General features: G+C 34.8%; 1 protein-coding gene across 2 annotated transcripts in view; it reads left to right on the top strand.

The window, feature by feature from the left end:
* LOC123700347 (GATA-binding factor A-like) overlaps nucleotides 1-27,122 on the top strand; it is a 56,496-nt gene that overhangs the window by 12,565 nt on the left and 16,809 nt on the right. The gene's annotated exons all lie outside the window — the stretch shown is intronic.

Genomic DNA, 27,122 nt, shown 5'->3' with positions numbered 1-27,122 from the left:
GGTAACAGAGATAACAAGGATAAAAATTTTTGATTTGATGGTTCTCAAATATTTATTACTAACTGAATGAATTTTTTTTGTTCAATCTCAAGATAATTACCTAAATTATTCGAAAAAATATTTGTCCTACAAAATCTATGGTTTGTTCAAAGAGTCCCCCTTTCCAAAGATAACGAGGTCATCATAAATGATTACTAACAAGCTGATTTTTTTGTTTTCACTTAGTTAATGTTTATATAATTCAACAGACATATTGTCCTACAAATTGCGTAATAAATATTTGAGAACCATCAAATCAAAAAATTTTATCCTTGTTATCTCTGTTAGGCTCTACCACAATCGAGAGTTTCGTACACGAAATTATTCGGTGTCTCATCAAAATAAAGCTACAAACGTAAAATCAGCTTGATAGTAGTCACTTGCAAAAATTGGCGATGTATCCTGAACTAAGACGTTTTAAAACTCTACAACCGGCTCTATTGTTTACTACAACTTGTTTTTACGCGATTTTATTTTTATTTTTTGAATTGAATTAAGTATTTTTTATTACTTAACCAGGTCTAAAATGATGTTATCTGAGATGCTGTAGGTACCTACGCATGTTGATATGGCTAGTTAAACTCCTTTGGTGTGATTTGAATCTCTAAATATCAATAAACAGTAATCCGTAGTCCTAGATTGATTTAAATGCAATTTGGTTCACATAAAATGTAATTAAATAATAATAAAGAATTTCTATTATAGTCTAATGGAGACCATAGAATTGTATTTTGTAAAAATATGTTAAGAATTGCATATTAAAACCATTAGGAGTTCTTGAACAGCTGTTGCTCTCAAACCTCTCATAAACAGTTAATTTTATTGACGAATTATAAAGTAAATAGGCTTGTAACATTATTATATATTCAATTTTATTTTATTGTCTACATTAGCAATTTTATGAGTGTAATTAGCAATTTCTAAACATAAAAAATAACAGTTAAATGCGTGTCCGTAAAGCACTCTGGTGGCTCCGCAACAAAATAATATATGGGATAAATAAAATAAATTACAATAAACCTTACGAATTGAAGCAAGCCAACCATCCAATCGTCAAATCATCATCAATCATCCAATTCATTTGCTTCCAAAAGCAAGATACAAAATTTCATATTTATATTATTATTTGCTCTTATTTCGTTTTAATTTTCTACGTAGAACGAAGTATAGCTTCCCAATACAAAGAAGAGCAAGAGCAACGAAGGCATAAACCAGAGACATTTTATCGACAAAAAAAATAGAACAATTAAAATTAAAATTCAATTAGATAACACTTTTTTATAGTGGAAATGAGATAACACTGGACCAGCAATGCTCATAAAGTAACACATAAATGTAACTTCAAACTTTCTGTTAATTTTCGAGTCCAGTAAGCGGCATAAATATTTATAAAAGTTGTTTATAAATTGCGTTTCATTATGAGCTGGCCGAGTTATTCAAATGAATGCGCCCTACACGACAATCCACTTCTGCGTACTTCTAAAATGTGCTCGAATTTGGCAAAAATTCTAAATCGTCATTATATCAGAGTGTTAATGTCGGAGCTACAGCCGGCCGCTGTCGCCTGGCGCCACTCTTATACTTGCTGTAACTTTATTGATACTTAATGCTTGGCTTCGATTTAGATATATACGGTTTGTTTGATGCGTTTTGGTTGGAAAAGATCACTCATGTATAACTTTACATTAAGTAGTAACTAACGTCCATGTCATATAGACTTATAGAGTCAATAGTCTTACCTCAATTGTTTATGTTAACATGTACATATAAGTATATATAAATATATTTTTTATCTAGATCCTTAACTGTTTGCTCCTATATAGGTACAATAAGACAGTTCAAATGAATCATTATTCAAATAATATACCTACTTAAGTAATTTTAAGACACATAGAAAGAGTTCGAAAATAAGTTTTACGGTCAAGTGGGTAAAAATCAATAATTAGTAATGGTTATTGATACTCCATAAAATAAAGATGAATGAATGCAATATATTATTATATCAACCTATTTAGGTACTGTTATCTTAATATCATATATATAAATTTTTTGTGTGTTATTTAAAAACTAAATTAATATATACATTAAATTGCTTAAGATGCTTATGGAATGGTATTGTACCAACACGATTAATATAATATAAAAGAAATTAAAAATATGAAAAAATAACCTTTTTAAAATAACTATATTATTACCTACCTGGAATGCCACTAATTACATTGAATAATATAGATATTGTATAACACTTTAGATTCTATAATGTTCATGATGATCTATTAAAAAGTCAGGTGAAATTAATTTATATACCTGAGTATTTAATAGAATATTAAAGTAAATTTTACACAAAATCTTAACTATGAAATAAAACGGCTAATGAGTAACACCAGTAACGGCTATAACATTCCAGTGCAATGTTAAGGCCGTGTACGCGGTCCGTGCGCTGTTTGGCTCAAATATGTGATTTTTCAAACCAGATTGTCCATCAACCACTTATCTTACAAACATATGAATTACTAATAATTTTAGGAAATTTTATTGTCTATATAGTTAGTTAAGAGTTTTTTTCAATTAATACAGTATTTGTGAATACCATCAAGATAACTGAGCCGATGATTACTTGATTTCACTTTTAGTGTCAATTTCGAAGCTAAAAATATCTGAAATTGCTGACAGATCTAACACACATTTTTTTTAACTAACTGCAAAAATCCTTATTAAAATAGTTAGTTAAAAGATTTTTTTATTTTGGACTCCTAACTTACGAAATTAAAATCCGAACAATGTGAATTTTTTTAGAAATCATAGTCGACAAAATGATTATTTTCACCAAGATATTTGACTTAGTTGAATATAATTTATACATATTGCAATAAAAGAACGTCTTACTTATAAGATTAAATTTAAAAAATCAACTAAGGTACCTCTATTATTTTTCTACAATTTTTTTTAAAGTACTATAAAACACTGCGCGCGACCCGATTAAAATCAGTCGGCAGCGAGCCTTCCCAGAGAGAGGACATGTTGCTCGGCGCTCTCCTGTGGACCTATGCTGTTCATAGTAAAAGGATAGCGCAAGCCGCGATCTATCGTAATAGATCGCGGAGATTTTGACTTGCGTTAAATTGAATAAGCCCTCTTAAAAACTTTATCTTATACAATTCAACATTCATTCATTACTTTAACTTTAAAAATGCGCCTGCGGCGTTGAAATTGTGAGTTCGCCCTACCTATATAGGTATCGTTCGGCATTTTAATTAAAAACGAATGTTTTAACCAAAACCGAATCTAGTGCGGCAGTGTGTAACGGGCCTAGTGCGATCGGCGCGCGCTTCAGAAGCGCCGCCTCGAAAGCCTTTCCGTGTTCCGCCGACTGCCCCCGCGCCTCGCGCCCTGCGCCCCCGAGCTCTCCGCGCCCTGCGCCCGGCACCCGCGCCCCCGCGCCCCGTGCCTTCGCCGCCGCAATTAAATCGATCGTCGAATGAATTCGACCAGCGCAGCTATGAGACCGGCCACTTACCGACACTTAGCTACAATATGGATTTAATGAACCTATATGATACGCTAGATGTCCGCAGATAGCTGACGTGACGGGCGGAGGCTTTCGCTGGATCGCTTGTCTGATAACGCGATCTCTATCTCTCAATGATTTATTGAACTTTTTCTTATTGAGAGTGCAACTTGTGAATGATGCAAAGAAAATTATACTTATATTAAAACTGCGAAAGCAAATTAATGAACGGTCTCTCGTGTTCCCTGCGACGCTATAATTTCACTACTATTCGATTCAACTAAGGATTCTCATTAACGTTGACAAGAAGGTCATTAACGTTGACCTTTACGTGTCCATTTCGTGTCAAATGTCATTTAAACGCGATTTAAGTACCTACTTAGAATTCCTTTTTGCATTTCACATTTTATTTTAATAGCCTGAGTCCTGACTCTTACATCAAATTTAAAAGCAAACTTTATTATAATTTATTAATGTTTGAAGTTTGAAATGAACACCTATGACGTCAAAATGATTCTAAGCTCAGTTGAATCGGATGGTAAGATTAAATTTTTTAACTTTAATATTTAATGTTATAGACTATTTAATTCACCTAACATTAAATCAATCTCTACAACATCCAAAGGTGAATATTATTTTCTATTCATAGGTACATAACGTATGATCTAGTTGTGTCATGTACCATAACACACACGAACAGAAGTATCACGTATGTAAATTGTGATGTACTAAGTGGCTGGGTGCATAAATCGGTTCCTGTGTGGACGCGGCGGCGCGGCAAAGCGCGGCAAGCGGCGGCGAGGAGGCTAATGTATTCAGATGTTCGGCTAAAAAGCGGCGCTCGCCCAACATCTACTAATTGCGGCCGCCTGAGAGCCTGTCACCGAATTTTTTCCGGCGACATACACCGGGAATGCTTTTATACCGGCGACATCGGACCTCTAATGTGTTAATCCATTCCGTGGATCTTGTTCCCGTGTTATTAATAGCCAACAAACAAAAACTGCCGTCCCGCTCTCGCTCGCCGGCCGCCGCGCAGGTGTGAGGGGATCGGGTAGACCTCATAATACTAAAATTATTAATGGTTGGTAGCTAGGTTGGAACGCTGGTTGGAACTAACGACCCGCGGTATCGCCTCAAGTTTTTGTTTGAATTATGTGAAGGGCCGACACTTTCCTGTCTCGAGCCGCATTACAATTTTGACACGTCCGAAGACGTAAATAACCTACAGACGTTCAGATAATGTTATATTTATAGGACACAATGCAGCATTCTTACTGTCGTTACATAACTCTTTCTGCCTTCATAACATCGCATCGGAATGGCCCCTTTCGCAGGGTGACTTATGTACCAAATGATATGTGCAGGTTGTAATAATTTGTACCTAAGCAAAGTTTATAGCATCTTATATCTACATAACTGTACACTTACCTACTAAAACTTACTTAGTTAAGGTATAGAAACGATATCAATACTTTTGTGTAGGTACCTACATCGTAACACCAGAAATGAGAATACAAATTCAGCGTTACACACCTATATCACAATGATATCCTTCCCAGTGAAAGTTCTAAAAGCTCGCAAAACGTATCGGTCTCTAGAGCTCTAATTAATTACCTTCGACACTAAAAAAACAGTGACCCTTGTCGTCTTAAGAGCGGCGGCGCCGGCCGAGGGCGCGGGGTGCAGGGCGCGGAGGTGCGGGGCGCGGGACACTAATGCCGGCGCCACGCGATAACGCCGGCCATGGGAAAGTGTCCCGGACAATATCCGACTTTAATTACCCTAATAATCCGATCAAGCTAATCTCTCGAGCGACGATCGATTTTGGTTTGGGCTCAGGCTCCACAGAGCCCGCGACCATCGGACTTTACGAGATTTTTAGAAAGTTAGGAGGAAAATTAATGTTTATGGAAATGATCTCGTTTAAATATCATTAAGATGTGATTATGCATAAGTAATTTTTTGTAGAGAACAAACAAGGGCATTGAAATTATTCGACTGAAACTCCAAATCTGTAAAGATGTACCTAAAGAGAATATTTCAGTTCTTTCGAGCGTAATTACCTGTTTATTATGTACACTACGACGTAATAGGTCTGTGTAGACTGAAATGAAAGTGAATTGAAACTCGATTTATTATTATTAAATAAACACATCATAATTAGTTAAACCGTAAACTAAATAAGCGCCTTGAATCAAATTAATAGATAGGTACATATGCGAGAACATGATACAGACGTTATAATTTCGTTTGAAACGTGAAATATGAAAATGTTTCAAATGAATGTAATTTTTTAACATTATTTAAGTGCAATTTTTAAATATGTATACAGTACAATCTATATGAACTTGCTGTGCAATTTACATTAATGAATATAGCCTGCAGACGAGCGCAGACGCTAACTGCTATAGTAATTATGTAGCAAACGTACAAGCCCTTCAATGTTCTCGATGAGTTTGAATATTCATTCGATTCGCGATTGACAACTAGTTACCGAGACAATCTTGATACTTGATAGTTAACCGCAACTTTGTTGATGCACTCACCTTAATGTGTTTATTAGCGAGCCGTGTTGTTAATTGTTGGCGAGTGTCATAAGTGGGGGGACCGTTGCAAAACTGCATAATGAGCGAATTTTTTGATCGCAGCATAAATTTATAAGCAATATATAAACAATACTCTATACTTATTACATTAAAGGAATCGTAAATTTAAATTAATCCTTATAAGTTATGAGTAGCATGGCATTAAAACGAGTCGTGTCAGCTGTCGTGATTCATGTGTTTCGTAATAAAATGAATTAAATTAAACTCACTTAAAGTTACAGCTACTACATAATATGAGCACCGATCTTGCCAATCAAACGCAATAATCAAAATATTTATATTTAGAGAACACAAACTTTCCACTCCACTCCCAGTTTACAGCTAATTTTCATAATTTAAACAAAAAGCAGAGTAAAATTTGATTATAAAGCACATTTTTAATTTAGCGTCGGCCAGTTTGGTATTAATCGTGCTTTTTATGGTGACTCGAGCGACATTTATGAAACTCCGGAGTTGTCGAAGTCCGGCGGGCGGCGGGCGGCGGGCGCAGACCGACCCGAATAATTTTATATTTATTGTCTGTACTTATCTGAAAAGCAAATACGTGTTGCCTAACCTAAACACACTTACACCTCACTTGGGATTCACAACGTTAACTATAAAGTATATGAACAAGTGTTACTTTCCTGATGATTTCTTTTGTTTCTTAAAGCGAATTATTGGATTGTAAGAAAATTGAAAAAAAAAAGAATTGAAATCAATTAAGACAAAATAAGATTAGTCAAAGTAATGAGTGCTATGTCATTGTGACAGTTGATTCCATTTACCTATGTATATAACGAAGAAAGATTTGAAGGTGTGTTTGATTGAAATGAAATGGGCTCCGAAATTATAAGACGCTGACGTTGAAAACTTCTTTCACCAGCAGAAATCAACATTATTCTTGGATGACAGAGGCTATTTTGTACATTTTTTATTGCGGGTCAGCCCGGGCGGAACCAGGAAAAGGGTGGTAAGATTTAATAAATTTTCGATAGGAGTAGATAGGAAAATGTAGAGTCTCTTATTGTTACACTGATATAGGTATTATGCTTTAAAATATGATTTCAAGTTATTACAAATTCATGGTAACAAATAGGTACCTACTAGGTATTAAGAGATAGACTACATAATATGAATGATATGCTTAGATTGGTATCTATTTCGGATCTTGAAACTAACTAAATAATTTAAAGCACCGAAATCCTGCCGAATATAGGTAGCTGGTAGGGTATTCAAAACGAAATTCATAATTTCGTTCTGGATAATTTTATTCAATTAAGCAATAATAGGTATGTGTTTTTAGCTTCATCTACGTATACCTACGCATTATAATAAAAATGTGTTGCTAAGCGTAAAACTCGAGAACGGCTCTACCAATTCGGTAATCTGAGCCATAGGAGTCTAGTTCATATTTTATTAACGTTTTAGACATTAGGAAGTTTAATTATGAAGAGAAAACACAAAAAAGGGGCAATAGGACAGAACAACAGGGGCAGCGTATGAGTAGGTATCATTGTTGCTGATGTGGGTATACCTATTTGAAAATTTCCAATTCAAATTCAATGGAATAAAAAATGCAAGCTCATAAACGCATTATCTTATACCTAATATAAATATGTAACATTGAGTATGTTTAATAGGTATGTTATAACAATATGAAATACTTCAAAGCTGTATTTCTATTTACGTATTAGTAGATAGTATGTATTTAGTATTTTTTCTGTAAGACTTCGCTTTGAATTATTTTACAAAAAAAAATGGGGTTTTTCAAATTAATGTGGGTTATAAACATAAGAAATGGACTGGTTTTAAAATAAATACTTAGCAATATAAAAAATGATGAAATAGACTTACCTAGGTAGGTTAGGTTAGGATATGTAATTATTGTAAGTATTTGCTTAAACTGAAAGCTATCTGATATGATAAAATAATAGTTTTCAATGTAATGTGTATCCTGTGATTTTAAGTCAAAGTCTGTTTGTCTGTTACTCAATCACACCTAAACTACTGAACCAATTTTCATGAAATTTGGTATGGAGATATTTTGATACCCGAGAAAGGACATAGGCTACTTTTTACGCTGACGAAATCCCGGGAACGGGAACGGGAACTATGCGGGTTTTTCTTTGACTGCGCGGGCGAAGCCGCGGGCGGAAACCTAGTAGATAATAAATATACCTAATACCTCTACTATAGTAGTAAGTAGTACCTACTACAGCCTCTCCGACTCACATCATATTCGCGGAACGGGGACCCGTCGCGCTCCGTCGACTTAATCTTAAGAGCTCGAATATTTATAATTAAATACGTATACAAGTTACTTTTTTACTTATTAATGTCGAAGTCCATTGTTACCAGTACACGCGCGTCTAATATTTTGAATTATTCATGGAATAAAGTATAATTTTTTATTCAACCGTCAATTTATTACATTTAATTCTTGGTTTGATTAAATTTCATAGTTTTCAGATAAGAAGTTTACCAAACAAACAAATATACAAAATTACAACAATTATTGTGTTAGCTACAAAGTCTATAATTGCTTATTTTTTGTTAAAATGTAGAGCTGGTACAATCATTTTGTGCTAACCATAAATATACCTACTTAGTAAGTAGGTAGTTCTACCAAGTTTTTTATGTGTTCTGTGACGAAGGTATTGAAAATTTTTGACAAAATAAATAAGATATAATATTCTCTACTGTGTTACTACTTCTGTCTACTTAGTAGGTACCTACACATATTTCTAACGAACTTACACTACTCGTTTTAGAGTTTCTCTACTTAGCAAATGTCTCTCCTAATGCACGCTTAGCAGGGCAGTTGAATGTTTTCAGATACCTATAAGTCGTTTAATATAAAAACATAGGTATTATAATATTGTTATAGGTAGGTACCTAGAATATTAAATGCGCAGTTAGGTAAGCAGGTATATTATTTTACAATAAAGTAATTAGTAAAATCTTCTTTGACGTTTCTTTTGGGACACTGTAAAAATGTGTGATTTTATTAACGTTTTGTATTAGGAAATTTATGTAATTTTTAATAACGTAAAGATTAAGCTTTCACTCGTCGAAGGCTACTCGCGAGTGCTGTGAGCTTTCAAAAGTTCCAAATTGATTCGCGTCATTACCGCATACGTATTACGTTACGTTTACAATGATTGTCGCCGAACTCGGCCACTGTCAGTGATCGCGGATAGCTCGCCAATTTGCAGCATGTGTAATTGTGATTCAATTTAATTTGTTAAAATAAAACGTGCGATAACACGAAATTAAATGAGGCACGGCTTTATTGCGTAACTCGATGGGGACATTTCGATATGATTGAATGTCGTGTATTACAAAACAGTAGAGGCGGTCGCGCGGCCATTGGAGGCGAGTGGTGCGGGCGGGCGCGGGCGGTGGGCGGCGCGGGGCGGGGCAAGCTCACGACAATATCGTTTTATTTTTTGTGACCGCCAGCCGACTTATTATTCAGTTTATTGTGTACCTACTGCAATATACTCGGAACCTGAAAGCATGGACGTAATCTCGCGTACGACACTAAAGATGTTAATTTATGAACTTCGTAATTACGAGCCTGCTCGGCTGCGGGGATTTTATTATAAGTGAAACAATGTTTGATCTTTTTTAAAACAATGTTGACAACGATTTAAAAACGCTAAAAAAATGAAATTAGATAGTCAATATTTCGCGATGTAGCCGTAGGTAGGTACCTATACCGTATGTCAGCCGTCAGCATTGACTCTACCCACGTAGATAGAGCCAATGCTTGTATGAGAACCTAAGTACCTAGATAATATCTAGATATTAGATATCTACATATTATAGATACCTAAGTAAACCACATTGATTGTTTACCAACAGGCAACAACCAATGTGACAGGCATAATTTTTAAAGAGCTGAATAAAATAAAATCCCTGGTCAAACAAGTTTAATAAATTGCTATCAATAATTAAAAGGAACATAAAATTGCCCATTACTTTAGAAAAAATACTGCCTATAAAAATAGAATATAAAAATCCGTTATCTCAATGGGCTCTACTAGGTCTAGATGATACCTATCTCAATAATATAAATTAAATAACATACCTATAAGTAACAAGTAGATAGGTAAATATATATCTAATAGGTATTATGTAATTAAATATTTATTGTCATTTTATCCTTTGCTAATATTTGCTAATAAACAATCAAAAGGATACCTAGGTGTAGGTATATGCGTTTCTAATGCCGTGCAATAATTCTGCCAGAGAAGTGCTTTTAAATTTTCTTTACGGAATGAGCGAAACTCAAAACAGAGCAAGCGTCTAAAAGTTAAGATACACTCAAATACAAAATCCATGATTTTTTATACTGAGTCATGTTACAAGTAAATAATATTGCAAACAATTTAGCTTTCATATTTAATAAGTGTTGTGACTATGGTACATTTCCTAATTTACTAAAGCTTAGTAAAGTTATACCTACCTCTATTATAGAAGGGCGATCAAGAAGACTGTACGTGTTTTATAATTTTTTTTAACTATTAAGTATTATTACTTACAGGATAAGTGTGAAATAGTTCTGTTTGCAGATGTATTCAATGTGGATAGGCATGACCCAAATTTTGACGAAGTGAACAGTACTCTTTTACACATATCCGATTGGTTTACTGCTAATAATTTATTATTAAATGCCAAAAAAAAAAAACAACTTGTGTTGAATTTTTACTACCTAACGTTAAAAAGTTGAGCAGAAATATTACCTTGAACGGGGAGGTATTACATCCTACAGAATCGACTGTATTTCTTGGGTTAACATTGGACGAGAAACTACAGTGGGGAACCCATGTCAACACCGCTGCAGGAAAGCTCAGTTCAGCAGCATATGCAGTCCGAAAGGCATCTCACCGATGAAGATACAGCTAGATTGGTTTATTTCAGCTACTTTCATAGTATTTTGTCCTATGGATTTCTACTATGGGGCAGGGCAGCAGATATAGAAACCATACCATTCGCTCTATATATAATTTACGTGCTCGGGACTCACTAAGAGATCTCTTTAAGAATACTGGTACCCTTACTGTACCATCACAGTATATATTTAATAATATTTTGCATGTACACAAAAATGCCGACTTACACATAAGAGTAGGAGATAGACACTGTTATGGCACAAGGAACAGAAATAAAATTGAAATGCCATATTACCGGTTAGCCAAAGTTAAAAATTCATTTATGGGTCTAGGTATACGCTTTTACAACAGAATTTCACAATGTATTAAAGAGTTTGGTAGTGCTAAATTTAAAACTCATGTAAAAAAAATATATTAGTTCAGAGAGCCTATTAGGTATAGCATTAAGGAATATATGGAAGATGAAAACCCATGGAGGGTTTTTTTTTTTTTTTGTATGGTGTTTCTCAATGTTAGCCAGAAGGGCTTCTACATTTTAACGCGGACGCGGGGGTGAACTGAAGTTTCACCCTGGTAGCGACATGCACAAGGGCGCCATGGAGGGTTGTCGCGTGAGAACCACAGGACAGTTCATTGGCATATTATGATATAAATAATGTATTATGTAGTTAAATATAAGTTACAGATTATGTAATATTGACATGATTTTAAAAGAGCAACTATGGAGTTTCTTGCCGGTTCTTCTCCATAGATACTGCTTTCCGAATCGGTGGTAAATGTTAAAAATACTTATGTAATGACGATTCGAAAGTGCTATTTAAAGTAGTCTAATTGAATAAATAAATGTTTGAGTTTGAGAAGTAAATAATAATTATGCCACTAAGTAGGTAAATACAAACCTAGTTGATAGTAGGTATGACTAAAATTACCTACTAGGTTTTAATTGTAACGTAATAAAAATAATTCATACAATTTTACGAGTCCCACACAAGAGCAACGACCAGACAGACGATAAATATAATCGGCCAATGCAATATCAGCATACATCTGGAGTTACTTTTGAACCGCATTAAATTTTGCATTTCCTCCAAATTGACTGACGATAGTTTATAAGATTGTATTGTTAATGCGATAACATCGGATAACAAGCCATTAGCGGATAAAGATGCTATAAAAGTGTACTACTTAAGTACTTAAATAACTACACGGTGGCTGCGCCGACGGACAAAAAATGCCTTTTATGGATTTTCAGTCTAAATACTAATTGGGGTGGCATACATTGCTCTTTTACGATACTTCTTTCTATGTACAATGCGAAATAATTGCACAATGTAATCGTAACGAAGACTAATTATAATTTTATCAAACGTTAAACTCTAATTAGTCTATCATTTATCTATACACTGCTAGTTTGCATTACATTGTTGGTGGGAGACTCGTTAAAATACCGCAATGTACGATCAACAAGTGTACACAACGCTAATTTTGTTTTAATGATTACTTTATGAGTTTATGACGCGTCGTTAAATTGATTTATGGCCTTTTTACGAGTACATTATTCTCGGTTTATGGCAACGTACATTAAGTGAATTATTTTATATACTCCGGAGCAAATCATGAACCTTTTTTGAGGATAACACACGACTTTATTGCATGTTGACATTATTGCAAATTACTAACAAATAAATTACTTATATTAAACAAATTAAAACTAAACTACCTACTATTTATAAAATTTAAACTGAAAATAACTCCATTCTACAAATAAATCAAATAAATCATGATCACCATTCACCATATATTTTCACCTACCAAATGCGCCCGCAGTATCGTCAATTACTTTGCCATTGACTCTTAACAGTTACCTCCGCCCCTATCGATGATTACAATGGCTATATTATATCAGTGAGGGACTACCGCCCTCACCCCCGCCCCCGCGCCCCTCGGCCCTACCCCGCACCCGCCGTAGATCTGCGCACGAGCTCGTGACGTCACACGCTATAGATACACTGATAAGATCACATATCTGGGTATTGAGTAAACTCATCTATGGCATTTTTGCTTAAGAGCATGTTTCAATAATTCATCATTTGTGCGCCCAGCGCCATGTTGCAAGGTTATTTTATGGTCGATTTTATTAAATGTTTTTATTTATTGTATACAGCAGTTTGTACCTTAGTTAGTTAGTTATTAGTAGTTAGTACCATTTTAGTTTTTGATGCTCATCAAAATCAAATGTTTTTACTGCTACAATTATCCACTCATATAAAACCAACAAATTCATATTTAATCATTTGTATTTATGTTGATAGAAACTTAATCAATATTGAGTTAAACTAAAGAAATCTCGTGTGTCCAATACATCGCAAGCAACATAACGGTACTTAGCTCTCAAGATTCCCACAGTCCCGAGGTCCGGGGCCGGGGACACTTGAGGCATGTGCGCTACAGGTGCCGCCGCTTCAAGTGCATCAGCCATCAAGTGACATGGCCCTGCACTTTACTGATCTACCATATGACACCAGCAAAATATCATACAAAATTGTACAGAAAAACTGTAGAAATGAAACACTATTACAACAATAACATACAAATAAACAATTTTGATTTTGATTTTGACTATTGTCCCTACTTAAAAACATATCTAATAAAGAAGAAGTTATAAAGGCCAGTCCTCATAACAATAGCGATGTCTTGATTTAAAAAGTATAGGTAGTTAGTTTGGTTTCATAAATTCTGCGCATTACCCACAGAAGAAAATATTATAGAGTCATCAAATATTAGAAGTTACTTCATATAAATTCGTCAGAATAATTCGCTTTTGTAAAAATACACAATGTTTTATCTTTCAGCCCCGAGGTAAGCCTTGTGTGAACTCGTAAATTTTATTGCACATTCAAAAATAAGGTTATCACCATTGCTGATAGCACTCGAATTTGTTAACCAAACATTTTCACTTAATTAACAAACGAGTAATTGTAATTTTTAGGCCAATGTCAGACTATTTTAGGCAACAGAAAGCACTTAGAGCGGTATTTGGCGATCAAGTGCAGACCCTCCGGAAATATTGCGTCTTTGAAGCTAAATCTGATATAATGTTGCTGCCAAGTTACAAATGTATAAAACCATTTATAGTATACTAGAGGTCCGCCCTGGCTTCGCCCGTGGTACATATTTCGCAATAAAAGGTAGCCTATGTCCTTTCTCGGGTATCAAAATATCTCCATACTAAATTTCATGCAAATTGGTTCAGCATAGTTTAGGCGTGATTGAGTAACAGACAGACAGACAGAGTTACTTTCGCATTTATAATATTAGTATGGATTAATAATATAATGTGATATAAAACAGTGTAAACAAACGATGGTATCTCTAATAAATAAATAAATAAATAGGTAAATAAATGTGAAACATGATAAAATGATTACAGCGCCGATTACTTAGAAAGCAATATTTTTTTTAAGATTTAGCATGATCATCAAGATTTTTATCTTCTAGGTATGTAAGTTCATACAGCAAGAAAAGTGAGTCTTTCACCTGAGTTTTTACTATTACCGGTATAATATCCTATTTAGATCCACTTGAAGGATGAGGATCTTCTATTATAATACTGTTTAATGTGTTCGTTTCTTCTTGCGTATAAGATTTAAAATAATGATGCGCAATTTTTAGATTTATTGAAACCACATTTTAAATAAAATAATGAATTTTTTGCCTACATTTTTTGTGTTCAGCTTGTTAAGTTAAAAGCAATAACATAACCCAAGTATACTATACTCAGTCAAAATTGTGCAAATATAAGTTGAAAGGTGTTGTGACGATAATCCACCAGACCTGAAAGGAACGGCTCCCGCGCTTGCACTTTCAATGAAAACAACTCTAATAATAATATTTTTTAATTTTTTTGCGTTGCAATAATAAGAGAAAGTTAAAATAAGCGAAACTGTAGACACTTATAAAAATGATTGTATTTAAAATGAGCTATTTATAATAACATCTTTGTGTAGAGCAACTCTGCATAGAGAGAGAGCATTGCATTATGAATAACCAAAATTACAATTGCCCTTGACCGCCTTCTCATATTACAATAGGCACCTGCTTCATCAAGAGAACACAAGTGTTTTGAAATAATTAGAATATTATGTAAGTAGGTCTCGACAAAAATCTATTTTTAGAAGAGTTTTCGAAACACGGTAATCAAAAGAGAAAAGAATAATTAAATTGCTTGAATTTATATGTCAATACTTAATGAGTGAAATTTTAACGTGATTTTATTACTTTTCTATGAAAAATATCACAGTAGTTCAAGTGTGAAATTTTTCATGGAATGGTTATAAATATAACATAGCTGTGTGAAGTCACAAATTGTCTACATATTTTGATCCATAACCTATTGATAGTAAAATGTAAAACTATATAATATAATATAATGTTATGACGATTCAAAAGTGCTTTATAAAAGCCTTATTGAATTAATAAAAGTCCGATTTTTGAGTTTAATGTCAATTAAGGATTCCTGATTTTTATATCGATTGATTAGATATTCCAATATTCTAAATATATCGATTAAAAAATTGACAATGTAGCTTTAGATATTCCTATATTCTAATACTGGGTATCGATTCAGTACTTATGAATAGAACGCATGAATGCTGAAATAAGGTTAAGTTGTAAGCTGACCTACGGCAACGCGGCACTTGAGCGCGGCGCCGGCGCACTCAGCCGGGGCGCTGGCGAGCGGCGAGCGGCGGCCGATCAATCGCTGCAGACGCATTAGCCAGCTAGCTACATCTGTCTTTTGTTCAGCTAGCGGTTGAGCGATCGAGCTCCGAGTCATGACATATTATTCTGTTTTATTTTTACTATTTGATGGGTAATAAACATTGCTTGTTGATAGGTAACTCGAGTGAATTTCAGTTTTTTGTTCACATAGAGTTATATTTATTGTAACTCACATATTTTCTGTAATCAACAATAATTAAGATATCAGAGAAAAAAAAAGTTAAGTTAAAGACCTAAAGGCTAAAACAATAAGACAAAGACAACATTAGACATGTCTATACGATCACCAGTTAATGTAGAATTTCAGAAGATTTTACCTAAATGTAGAGTTTCAAACGAGTTCAATCTCAAATTTTATAAATACGTAAAGATTTTGATAAAACAGGTGATAGTAAAAGGAGCATCATATTTAAAAAAATAATTTAAATATTTTAACGATCATCTTTCTACTAAAATCATCAGAGTTAGCAGTAAAAACCAACCACCAAATGGTTTCCATAGCCGTTCCGAATTAGCATGCTTGTGGAACTATCCCTTAAGACGAAATACAATCGTGTTTGTGCACCTTTTGGGCTACGCCCCCTGGGTGGAGCATAAGAGCGCTCGGGACGCTTCACGAAAATCCCCTCGCCACTCCACACAACTGAATAGATGACGGAAACATACGGAACTAACGGAGGTTCAATGAACTTTACTTAAATTCTTATATTCGCGCGGTTGAAGCCGAGTAAAGCGATCCGGCAACGTCTTTTCGTTGCCGGACCCATCGGACTAGAAAAACGACCTTTGTTCCTTTGCACGAAGGTCGATTTTTAATTGGTACAAGTCTGGTTACAAAAAGTGAGCTTGCGACTAATTTATTTTATGATAAATTAGTCGTTAAAAAAAGTTAACGCCGTCGCGCCTTACGGTCCACACGTCGCGTAGTCTTTTTTCATGTAACTTACTTTTTACTCGCAAGTTTATAATTATCCCACATAGTCTCAGTTATCACTTATCACAATCGTTAAAGTGCTACAACAATTCTTAAAATCAGTGCAGTATAATTAATAAGTAATATCAGCTAAGTGCAGTTAAAAGTTATAATTTAAACGCGTTGCTAAGCCGATCACTCGCTGAGTCGCTCCGCTTATGACTCACCGCTCCGCTTGTGCGCATGACCTCACCGCGTGACTGTGCTTACACACTTTGCGGCATACTGACTGTACTGTACGTGCAAAACAAATTATAAGTGATTTTTATAAAATCACTTATCAATAATTCTACACTACCTACTACATTTTTTTAATAATGCAATGTTCGGACAGCCAAATCCGGCCGTCGATTACGCCTGGCTCGCGTTCTAACATCAACGTTGCTAAGCGTGGTACTGCTGAGCAACGCGCGAATAAGGATGCGAATACTTGCGGATCGTCTTGTATATCGCGCTCGGACTTGCGTAGTATTATAAAAGAAGAGCTACGTATGTCTGTCACTAATTGCATTGCGGACTTTAAGAGTGATATAAATAACCAGTTATGCGAAATGAAAGATGATATTCGAAATTTTCACGAATCGATTTCTTTTATGAATAGTCACTTCGAAAATTTAAATGCCGAAATAAAGTCATACAAAATTGATATCGAACGTATAAAGAAAGAAAATGAATTATTAAAAAGCGAGCTCTCAACCATCTCCGCGCGATGCACCCAGCTGGACCAACTCATGCGATCGTCAAATTTAGAAGTTCAATGTGTACCCGAGCATAAGTCCGAAAACCTGGTTACAGTAGTAAAACAACTAAGCAAAGTAGTGGCATGCCCCATAAACGATACAGACATATCTTACTGTAGTAGAATCGCTAAGAAAGACCCTAAAAGCTTGAGGCCCCGTGCTATTCTGGTTCGGCTGAGCAGTCCCCGTCTTCGTGATACATTTCTAGCAGCCACCGTAAAATACAACAAGCAAAACCCTGACAATAAATTGAACTCCAGTCTTTTGGGTCTTGGTGAAAATAAAAAGTCGGCTATATACGTCACCGAAAATTTATCCCCCGAGAACAAGGCTCTTCATGCTGCAGCTCGCCTCAAAGCCAGGGAATTGAATTATAAGCACGTATGGGTGCGCAGCGGCCGCATATATATGCGTAAAACCGATACGTCAGAATATATCCATGTTCGTAGCGCAGGAACTCTAGATAGTCTGTGTAATCAGTAATTGTATGTATTGTAACTGGTTATTTATTCTTTTTTAAATTAATCATTTGTTTATGACTGTTTATTCTGTTTAAATTCTCGTCCCTAAATGTATACTTTCAAAACGTTAGAGGCTTGCGCACTAAAACATTAGATTTGTATAGAAACGTTTTATGCTGTGATTATGATGTTATTGTACTATGTGAAACTTGGCTAAACCACACAATACCTGACTCGGAATTATTTGACGATCGCTATGTGGCATATAGACGTGACCGAGAAACTAGTTTATATCACAAAAATAAATCAGGTGGTGGCGTTCTGATTGCCATATCTAAGCGCTTCCAGTCTCGTAGATTAACTCAGCTTGAGAGCGGTTGCGAAGATCTATGGGTTGAACTTGATTTGTATAGAAATCGAGACTGTTTAAATAAGTTATGCATATGTGCTGTGTATATACCTCCCCCCGTTCAAAAACATATCCTTGAGCATTTTATTGACAACACTAATCGTATTTTAGAATCTCGCGACAGTACACTAATAATTGGTGATTTTAATCTAAGTTCGGTACTATGGCCTAATGATAAAAATATCACATCTCATCATTGTTCTCTACCTGGTCCACTCGGGCAGACATTAATCGATTTTGCAGCTTTAAATAATTTAAAACAATATAATACAGTATTGAATCACCAAGGTAAAATTCTGGACTTAATTCTATCGACAGAGACCGTTGAGTATATGCAGGAAAGCAAGTATGTGCTTAGCAGCAATATTGACCAATACCATCCGCCCCTGGAGTTTGTTTTGTCTTGTTACAGTAGTCCAAGTCTTCCATCCCAAACTCCTGGTGATAAATATAACTTCCACAAAGCAGATTTTGATAAAATTATATGCGAACTCAACTCTATATCTTGGACTAATGAATTCGCAAATCTAACGAACGTAAACGATATGGTAAATATTTTTTATAAAATAATAAGAAGTGTCATCGTGAAACATGTACCTTTAAGTAAGACCAAACATAAAAAATATCCCTGTTGGTACAGCAGAGAACTTATAAAATTGCTTAATGAAAAATATAAAATACGAAAAAGATTTATTAAGTACAGAAACCCTTTGGATGAGCTTTCTTTTTTGCTACTGAAAAAGCGTTGTGCATCATTAATCGAATCTTGTTATAAGAACTATATAAAGCACATTGAGGATTCCTTATCAAAAAATCCAAAATTATTTTGGACACATATGAAAAACAAGCGCCAAAATAAAAGTACCTATCCTTCTTCAATGTATCTAGGTGACAGGCAGGCCTCTAATGGTTCTGACATCTCCAATCTCTTTGCATCCTTTTTCGCATCTGTCTATAAATCGCCTTCTACCACTTCATTACACTATCATGATTCCAATTTACAATGTTCTTCATTAGTCAATATTCTAGCTGAATTGTCTTTTTCGGAAAGTGACGTACGTATTGGCCTAAAAAAGTTAGACCGTAATAAAGGAGCCGGGTCCGATGGTTTACCTTCTTTATTTGCAGTTGAATGTCATGTCGCCCTTTCCTTACCCCTCTCAATGATATTCAATAAGTCAATAGCTTCTGGTATCTTTCCTAGTGCATGGAAAGAGTCTAGGGTTGTTCCCATTCCCAAATGTGGTAACTCAACATCTGTGACGGACTATAGGCCAGTTTCTATACTACCTGTCTTTGGCAAATTGTTCGAGATTTTGATAAGACCAAAAATAACGTGGCACATAAAACAATTGATTTCACACCAACAGTTTGGTTTCCACAAAGCTCGATCCACGACAACGAACCTCACCTCGTTTGCGACTTTTTTGACGGATTCAGTAGACGCTAATATCCCTGTTGACACCATATATACTGATATAAGCAAAGCTTTTGATACCGTGGACCACAAGGCTCTAATTCACAAACTTTCTTCTTTTGGTATCACAGGAAACTTGCTGAATTGGTTTTCCTCATACTTAAACGGTCGGATTTCGAGGGTGGTTGTTGCCGGATATTCGTCTCAACCTTTTCCAAACCTATCAGGCGTTCCCCAGGGATCGGTTTTGGGACCAATCCTGTTTAATATTTTTATAAACGATGTCGTACCACTTTTTAAATACAGTAAATGTTTTCTATACGCTGATGACCTCAAACTCGCAAAACAAATAAATAATAAAGACGATGCTCTTTATTTACAAGCTGACTTAAATCGCTTGGTGGACTGGTGTTTGACAAACGGTTTAGCTCTGAACATAGATAAGTGCAAGTATATACGTTTTTCGCGAAGTACACTCAGTAACACACAGACATACAATATAAATAATAAGATATTGGAAGAGGTAACCACTATTAAAGATCTCGGAGTTGTTTTTGATAATAAAATTAAATTTAACACCCATATCGACACTGTTGCAAATAAAGGCTTTCAAATGCTAGGCTTTGTAATCAGAAACACAAAAGAATTCAGGAAACCACAAACTAAGATCAAACTTTTTTCGGCTCTAGTTCGACCCGGTCTTGAATATTGCTCTCAAGTCTGGTCACCGCATTATGAGGTACATATTAAGCGTCTAGAGAAAATCCAAAAACGTTTCCTGTGGCACCTAACGTATCAATGCAATAAAGTAAAATTGTTAACGACGTATGAAAATCAATTAAAACACTTTAATCTCCATCGTTTATCGGACAGGAGACAGTTATTGGACATGAGCTTTTTGTACAAATTAGTTAATGGTTTGTTGGACTGCCCGTTTCTTATTGAGAGAATAAATATTAACGCACCTTCGAGGATGCCCCGTGTAGATAAATACGCCCCTTTTTCGACCAAAATATCTAAAACCAACCTGGGTCAGAATGCCACAATGAATAGGCTCTTAAAACAATATAACAAGTTGTCAAAAGATCGTGCAATAGACATAGACATATTCTCAGACAGTCTTCCAAAATTCAAAAATAATGTTGTTGCTTCATTTGTTTCATGATTAACATCATTGGTCTCGGTTAAGTTTTGTGTGTTTGCCTTGTGTTTACTATTGATTTTATTTTTATTGGTTTACTCTATTTACATTCTCATATTATACATTATTTACACTGTTAATAACTGTTAATAATTGGTTTTAATTGTAGTTGAAATTTACGTTTTATTGTTTAGACTAATGGATTAATGTACATATTAGTCAGATTATAATTAATTACCTACCTGCTTATTGTATTAAATGTGCCTATTTATTTTGCTGTGATATTAATTTTTTAAATGTGGATTAAGTTATATTTTATATTCCCTACTGATTTTTATGAATTTAAATGTTTATATTTTAATGAATTTTATTTTTAATGTAGTCTGCAGTTGTATTAAAATTAAATATGTATTTTTTTTTAACTAAGATTTATTTTGTTAATTATCAAAATAGTCATTTAGTCATTTGAATAAATTGTATATTTTTCTTTTATTTTTGTCCGTTAACAAGCCGTGGCAACTTTTAAGTAAAACAACACTTAGCTATATATATTTGTAACTTGTATATCTGTTATTTTATTGGTGTATGTTTTGTAAGTGGCCCTGAATAAATAAATAAATAAATGATGAAATGATTTGTTATTGTTAGAATTGTCGCTACCTATGTAAGTTATTTGAAAATCTTTGTAAACAAAATTTACAGTTTTTCGTCGTGGGGACTTTACGTACAATATGATAATAAAAATACATAATAGACTTATGCTATTTACGTTTGGTTTTTTTTTACATAATATATATCATATTTGGCTAAAATGTACTTTAAGGGCCGTCGAGTTGGTCAACCAAAATTTTTTTGGAGAAAGGTCTATGCCTAAGTAACTGACCCGTAAAATCTTAACCTGCGGAGATTTATAGTTTTTTAGAAATTAATTATTAAATTTTCATAATTTTTCATACAATTTTGAGCAACCATCTTGACATTTGTTTTTTTTTTGTTGCGTTTCGTTTTTGCAAGTACAACTCTTATACCCATGAATTTTTATTTAATTAATTTACATGTTATTCAATGTTTTTAGCCAAAATAACATTGTTTTTATAACAATTTTATAGTTATTTTTATAGCTCACTTGCTTCAGTTTTTAAAATCGATTAACTTTTACTTTTAGTATTCAAATAGGTAGCGAGGAGCGAAGCGACGAGCGTGTTAGGTTAACTCTTGAACTGCCGCACGAGCCGAGCGAGCGAAGCGAGCGTGCCGCGGTAGCGGCCTGCGAGTGCCAGAAGCGACTTTAGGGCGATTCCCACTCAAACAAAAAAAACTACGTAGGTTAAAACGTACGTACGTAGGTAACGAAACGCAAGAAAAAAAAAAACAAATGTCAAGATGGTTGCTCGAAATTGTATGAAAAATTATGAAACTTTAATAATTAATTTCTAAAAAACTATAAATCTCCGCAGGTTAAGATTTTACGGGTAAGTTACTTAGGCATAGACCTTTCTCCAAGAAAATTTTGGTTGCCCAACTCAACGGCCCTTAAAGTACATTTTTACCTCATATTTATTGAAAAAATCAATAACAAAAAAATATTATTTACAATTTTGATTTTTTTTTTTAATAAATATATCCGACATTTTGATATATTTAATATCAGATATATGATATATAATAAGATAGAATTTTGACATTTGATATATAATATAACATAACATAACAGATATTTTCGAATGCTGGTTTTGGTGCTATTTTATTGTTCCAATGTTTATCTTCTTGATACGACTTTCATTTTTTCTTCTTCACGTATGCAAGTAGGTAGACAACGGCACCGCGCGAAAAAGTTGTACAGGACTGCTCTCTAAGACGCGTTAGCGTCGACTAACAGGAGGCAGAATGGCGGAAGCGACCGGCCTACGCGCAATTTTGTGCTCATAATTTATAAATATATTTTTTTTAAATTACTGATGTATTAAATGTAAAATCTAATCCCGCACGTCTCTCAAGAATTGAATGGAAGTGGATGTGGATAAAGTTTCATTGATATTACTTTACTATTGTCCAAATGAAATTGATTGACAGTTTAATTTTTAGGAAACTTCACAACGTTTTTCTATCGAGGCAAATTTTTTCAATCGTGTTTCGGTTCCCACACGTCACTAGACAAACTCTTCAAATAAATAAATCCATAAATAAAAAAAATCAGATTGGTAGTTTTTGAAAAAAAAAAATTAATTCTCCGTGAGCTCGAAACGTCTGTTTTGGGTCTCATTTCACCTTAAATTGTATGGTTTGTAACGGGACACAATGGCGTCGTAAAGCAGAGAACGCACAATAATTTGTGTATGATCGTAAACATGGCGGCCGCGCTAATGCAGCGCATAAATCCAGACTAGCTCAGACACCACACCTACATAGCGGCCTGTAGGTGCCTGTAGCCCGTCCGTACGTTCGCCCGTTCGCACAGCGCACACGGCACTGTTATACCAATATTATACCTACGGTTTATTTGGCAGAGATAGCGCGCGATCGTTTCATATTTTAGTAATATATTAGCAACGTTACTAGATTCTGTTCGATACTGCAATATTACAATGTCGATATGACGGGGCTCTATTATTTACTCGTTTGAGGTACAATTTGTTTCATTTGTGTATTACCGAAGTAAAACCTATTCTTCTAATATATAAAAATCAATGCCACTTTTCGTTGTAATTCCATAACTCGAGAACGGCTGAACCGATTTCGATAATTCTTTTTTTATTATATTCCTTGAAGTACGAGGATGGTTCTTATGTAGAGAAAACGTTAATATGTACCACGGGCGAAGCCGGGGCGGACAGCTAGTATTATATAGAAAGGCCGTGTCTTGTCCTGTATGTTTTACGAATATTATTCAATACCTAATTTGGAGTAGGAACTAATTTGTATATCTGTGCTCTACACAACTTTTCATAAAACCGAAAACCTTTTTAATGGAAAAGCTATGTTTTGTGACTGTTCTTCCTTATATGATCAACATTAATTGATATCTATTAGTTATAATTTCCGACTTTCTGCTATTAGTTGAAAAAATCTGTTCATACCGCTACACATCCTCGCTCCCATATCTTATCACTCAAATAATATATCGTCTAATAGAATCTGAAAAAGTAAGTATCAGCTAATGAAGCATATGGCCCGCGCCCACTAGGCGCCTCGCTGTGATAAATCCGTGTCACGTGACGCTGTTGACACGTCGACGGGCGGGTGACGTCCAGCACCGCGCCGGGTACGTGCGACCCCCGGGAATGCGGCCGTGACGTCAGGTGTCCTGATTTATGATTATTGGCACGGGGTGTCTGCTGCCGTACGCTATGTTTAGCGGGTTGCGTAATGGAGCCGGCAAGAATGCAGCATTGAGTTATGAGATGTAATCGAGCTTCTTTATGCGATTCGTGCTGCCAGATTGCTGCTAATTAAAACTGGATTTGGCAACTCCGTTGATGCGTTGGCTCGCTCTATGGCACCAAATCCCAGTGGACAGTTAAAATTGCATAAACCGCATAGAAAACATAGTACTTAGTACGATTAACTTTGTATTTTGTAGTGTGTGAAAGTTCATAAATAATATTTTTATTAACAAATTTTTATTTAGTCTTGAACTCGATGGCTTTGCGAATTGTATGACATGTAGGAAAAAAATAATACTTAGGCTCGGGATTGAAAAAAAATTCAGGGATACTTGACGAAAAATAGATTTTAGCAAATGTGCAAATACTTAAGACTTGTATGTAGGTGTGACAAACGTCAGTATGGCACCGCGTCAGCTGCGTTGCGGCGCGGGCTCGCTTATCGCGCCGCAATGTGTGCGTTTTTTGCGCTCGTAAAGCGCCGTTTTACTGCGCTAATAGCGACTAATTCCGTCCACGCCACATGCTGTGCACTGACGGCTACGCAAAAAACTATACGCCTTTTAGAAACTTAAAAAGCAATAAAAAATAAATAAAAGCGTCTTTCTCACTTCGGGTTATTCGAGAGCAAATATTTTGTAGCGTTTTTACAGGCTTCTATTTTTATTTTAAACACTATGTATATGTACGTCTACTAGTGCACTCAGTTAAATTATATTATATTTAACGTATTTAATATCATTATTTACCTACCATTTTAAGGTCGTCTAAATGACATTTGTTTTTTGTGCAACATCTTTGAGTCGATTAGACTTCCAAGTCCCGACATGACATAAAAAGATCATTGGAAGTTAATTAGTACCGCAATAAAGTAACCCTTTGCATTCTTGTTCTATTTTGGTACATAAAAAGGTAACTAATGGGTATATTTGTCGAGTAATGATGTAACAGGATGATGACGGATGCGCTGGAAAGCTTAGCGGACATGTGTCGCCTGTCGGCGTCGCTTGCGGCGTGAGGACACGTGGGCGAATACTCTCACATTTATTTATAAAACAATGCATTTGAGACATTCCCAGCTCGTGGGTTGTGTGTAGTTTTTGTTTTGTTTGAAAATATTGTATCATGTATGTATTCGGAATTGAATATTATGTTATTATTTATGAGCAGATGATGTCAAAGATTTTTGTAAGCTACAGTAAAGTTGAAATTATTATTCACTTAAGGTATTTTTTTTATTGTTTCTATTGTCAAAATAAAATGCAGATAATAGAATATTATAATATATAAATGCAAATAAGAGAGGAAAATTATTTTGATTAACATTTGATGTTGTAAGAGCGCGTGGTTGTCTCGAAAGCTCGTCTATGCTTTTAGTTCCGCAGTGCAGCGCGTGTGGGCTTTCGTTTTGACAAAATCTTATCACATCTGGCTTTCTAATGAATTAATGATACACACTCTAATGCATACAGATTGTATTGTGTATTATAACTGTTCTCTATAAATTGTGTTGGAAGAGAATTGCCGTCAATCGTTACATGAAATATTGTTGTTTAAGTATGCAGATTATAAAGTGATATTAATGACTCATTGGTGGTCATTTTTATTTGTAAATCTTTATAAGCCTATGAAATAAAGTAATATTTGATACATAAACTGCAAATTGTATATTTTTGCAAGGCATTTGTTGTGCAGTTTACTGCTCTACGGTTGTGCCTGATGTAAAACGTCACCAAGTTATACATATTAGTAGATATTTAGTAATCACTTTACTGAGTTGTAATTTATATTTACTGATGCCACTGTACGACTATATTACTCTTGTATACATTATTAAAACTGATATTTCACTAATCTGGTACTCGTTCTGCAGAAATAAACGTATCATAGAGCTATCCTATATTTTGTAGCTGTACTTGTGCTTATACTGTATACAATACCTTGATGCTTAGTAGGTACCTACTTAGATAATTTCTTCACTTTATTCTTGTTGGCTGATAAACCAATCTCTTAATATTCGTACAAAACTTAGTATTTTTTTAATTATGCTACCATTTTAAATAAACGTAACGTTCTACGTTGTAATGTATTTTTTTTTTCTATTAAGTAATTTATAATCATTAATAACAATTTTTTTTTCGTATTATACGTAACTTAATAATGCATTATCAAGCTAAATAGGACAAACGATGGTTAAATCACAGACTAATAATAATATACTACGTATGTTAAATACATGATTTCCAAAGAATCAACAAACGCCCTATTTCGCCCGATATGCGCTCGCACGTCACTGTTGCGGTCGGGTTCCCGGTAAAAATGTAACGCGTTTGTCAATACCGTGACAATACGAAACACTTGCTGTTTCAATACACTGATATTAGGTAAGTGAGTCACTGTAACGACCAGCTCGACAAACTTATCGGATGCTCTTTATTTATATTAGATATATCCTATTGCAACCGATTAAAAGCTATTATCGAGCGGTAATTAAACGCGGAGTGAGTATTTCGCTGCGCGTGCCGTATCTGCGGCGCGCTTATCAGCTGCGATATGTTGCTATAATCCAATTCTAATTTAATAAGCATCACGCCACTCTATCTCGTTGTTTCAACCTTATCATAATTTGCCTATTGAATTTAATTTAGCATATAATTTCTGTGGTTAAAGCAGATAAATGAAAACGTAGCGAGATGAGGGCTCTCAGGCGTATCGATACATGTTGATGTGCATTGTTGATCTACATTAATATAGCGTAAAAACTCTCAGGAGTTCTATAT

The sequence above is a fragment of the Colias croceus genome, chromosome 2 (genome assembly GCF_905220415.1).
Source record: "Colias croceus chromosome 2, ilColCroc2.1".
NCBI classification, from domain to species: Eukaryota; Metazoa; Arthropoda; class Insecta; order Lepidoptera; family Pieridae; genus Colias; species Colias croceus.
This window is presented reverse-complemented; position numbering and strand designations above follow the sequence as displayed.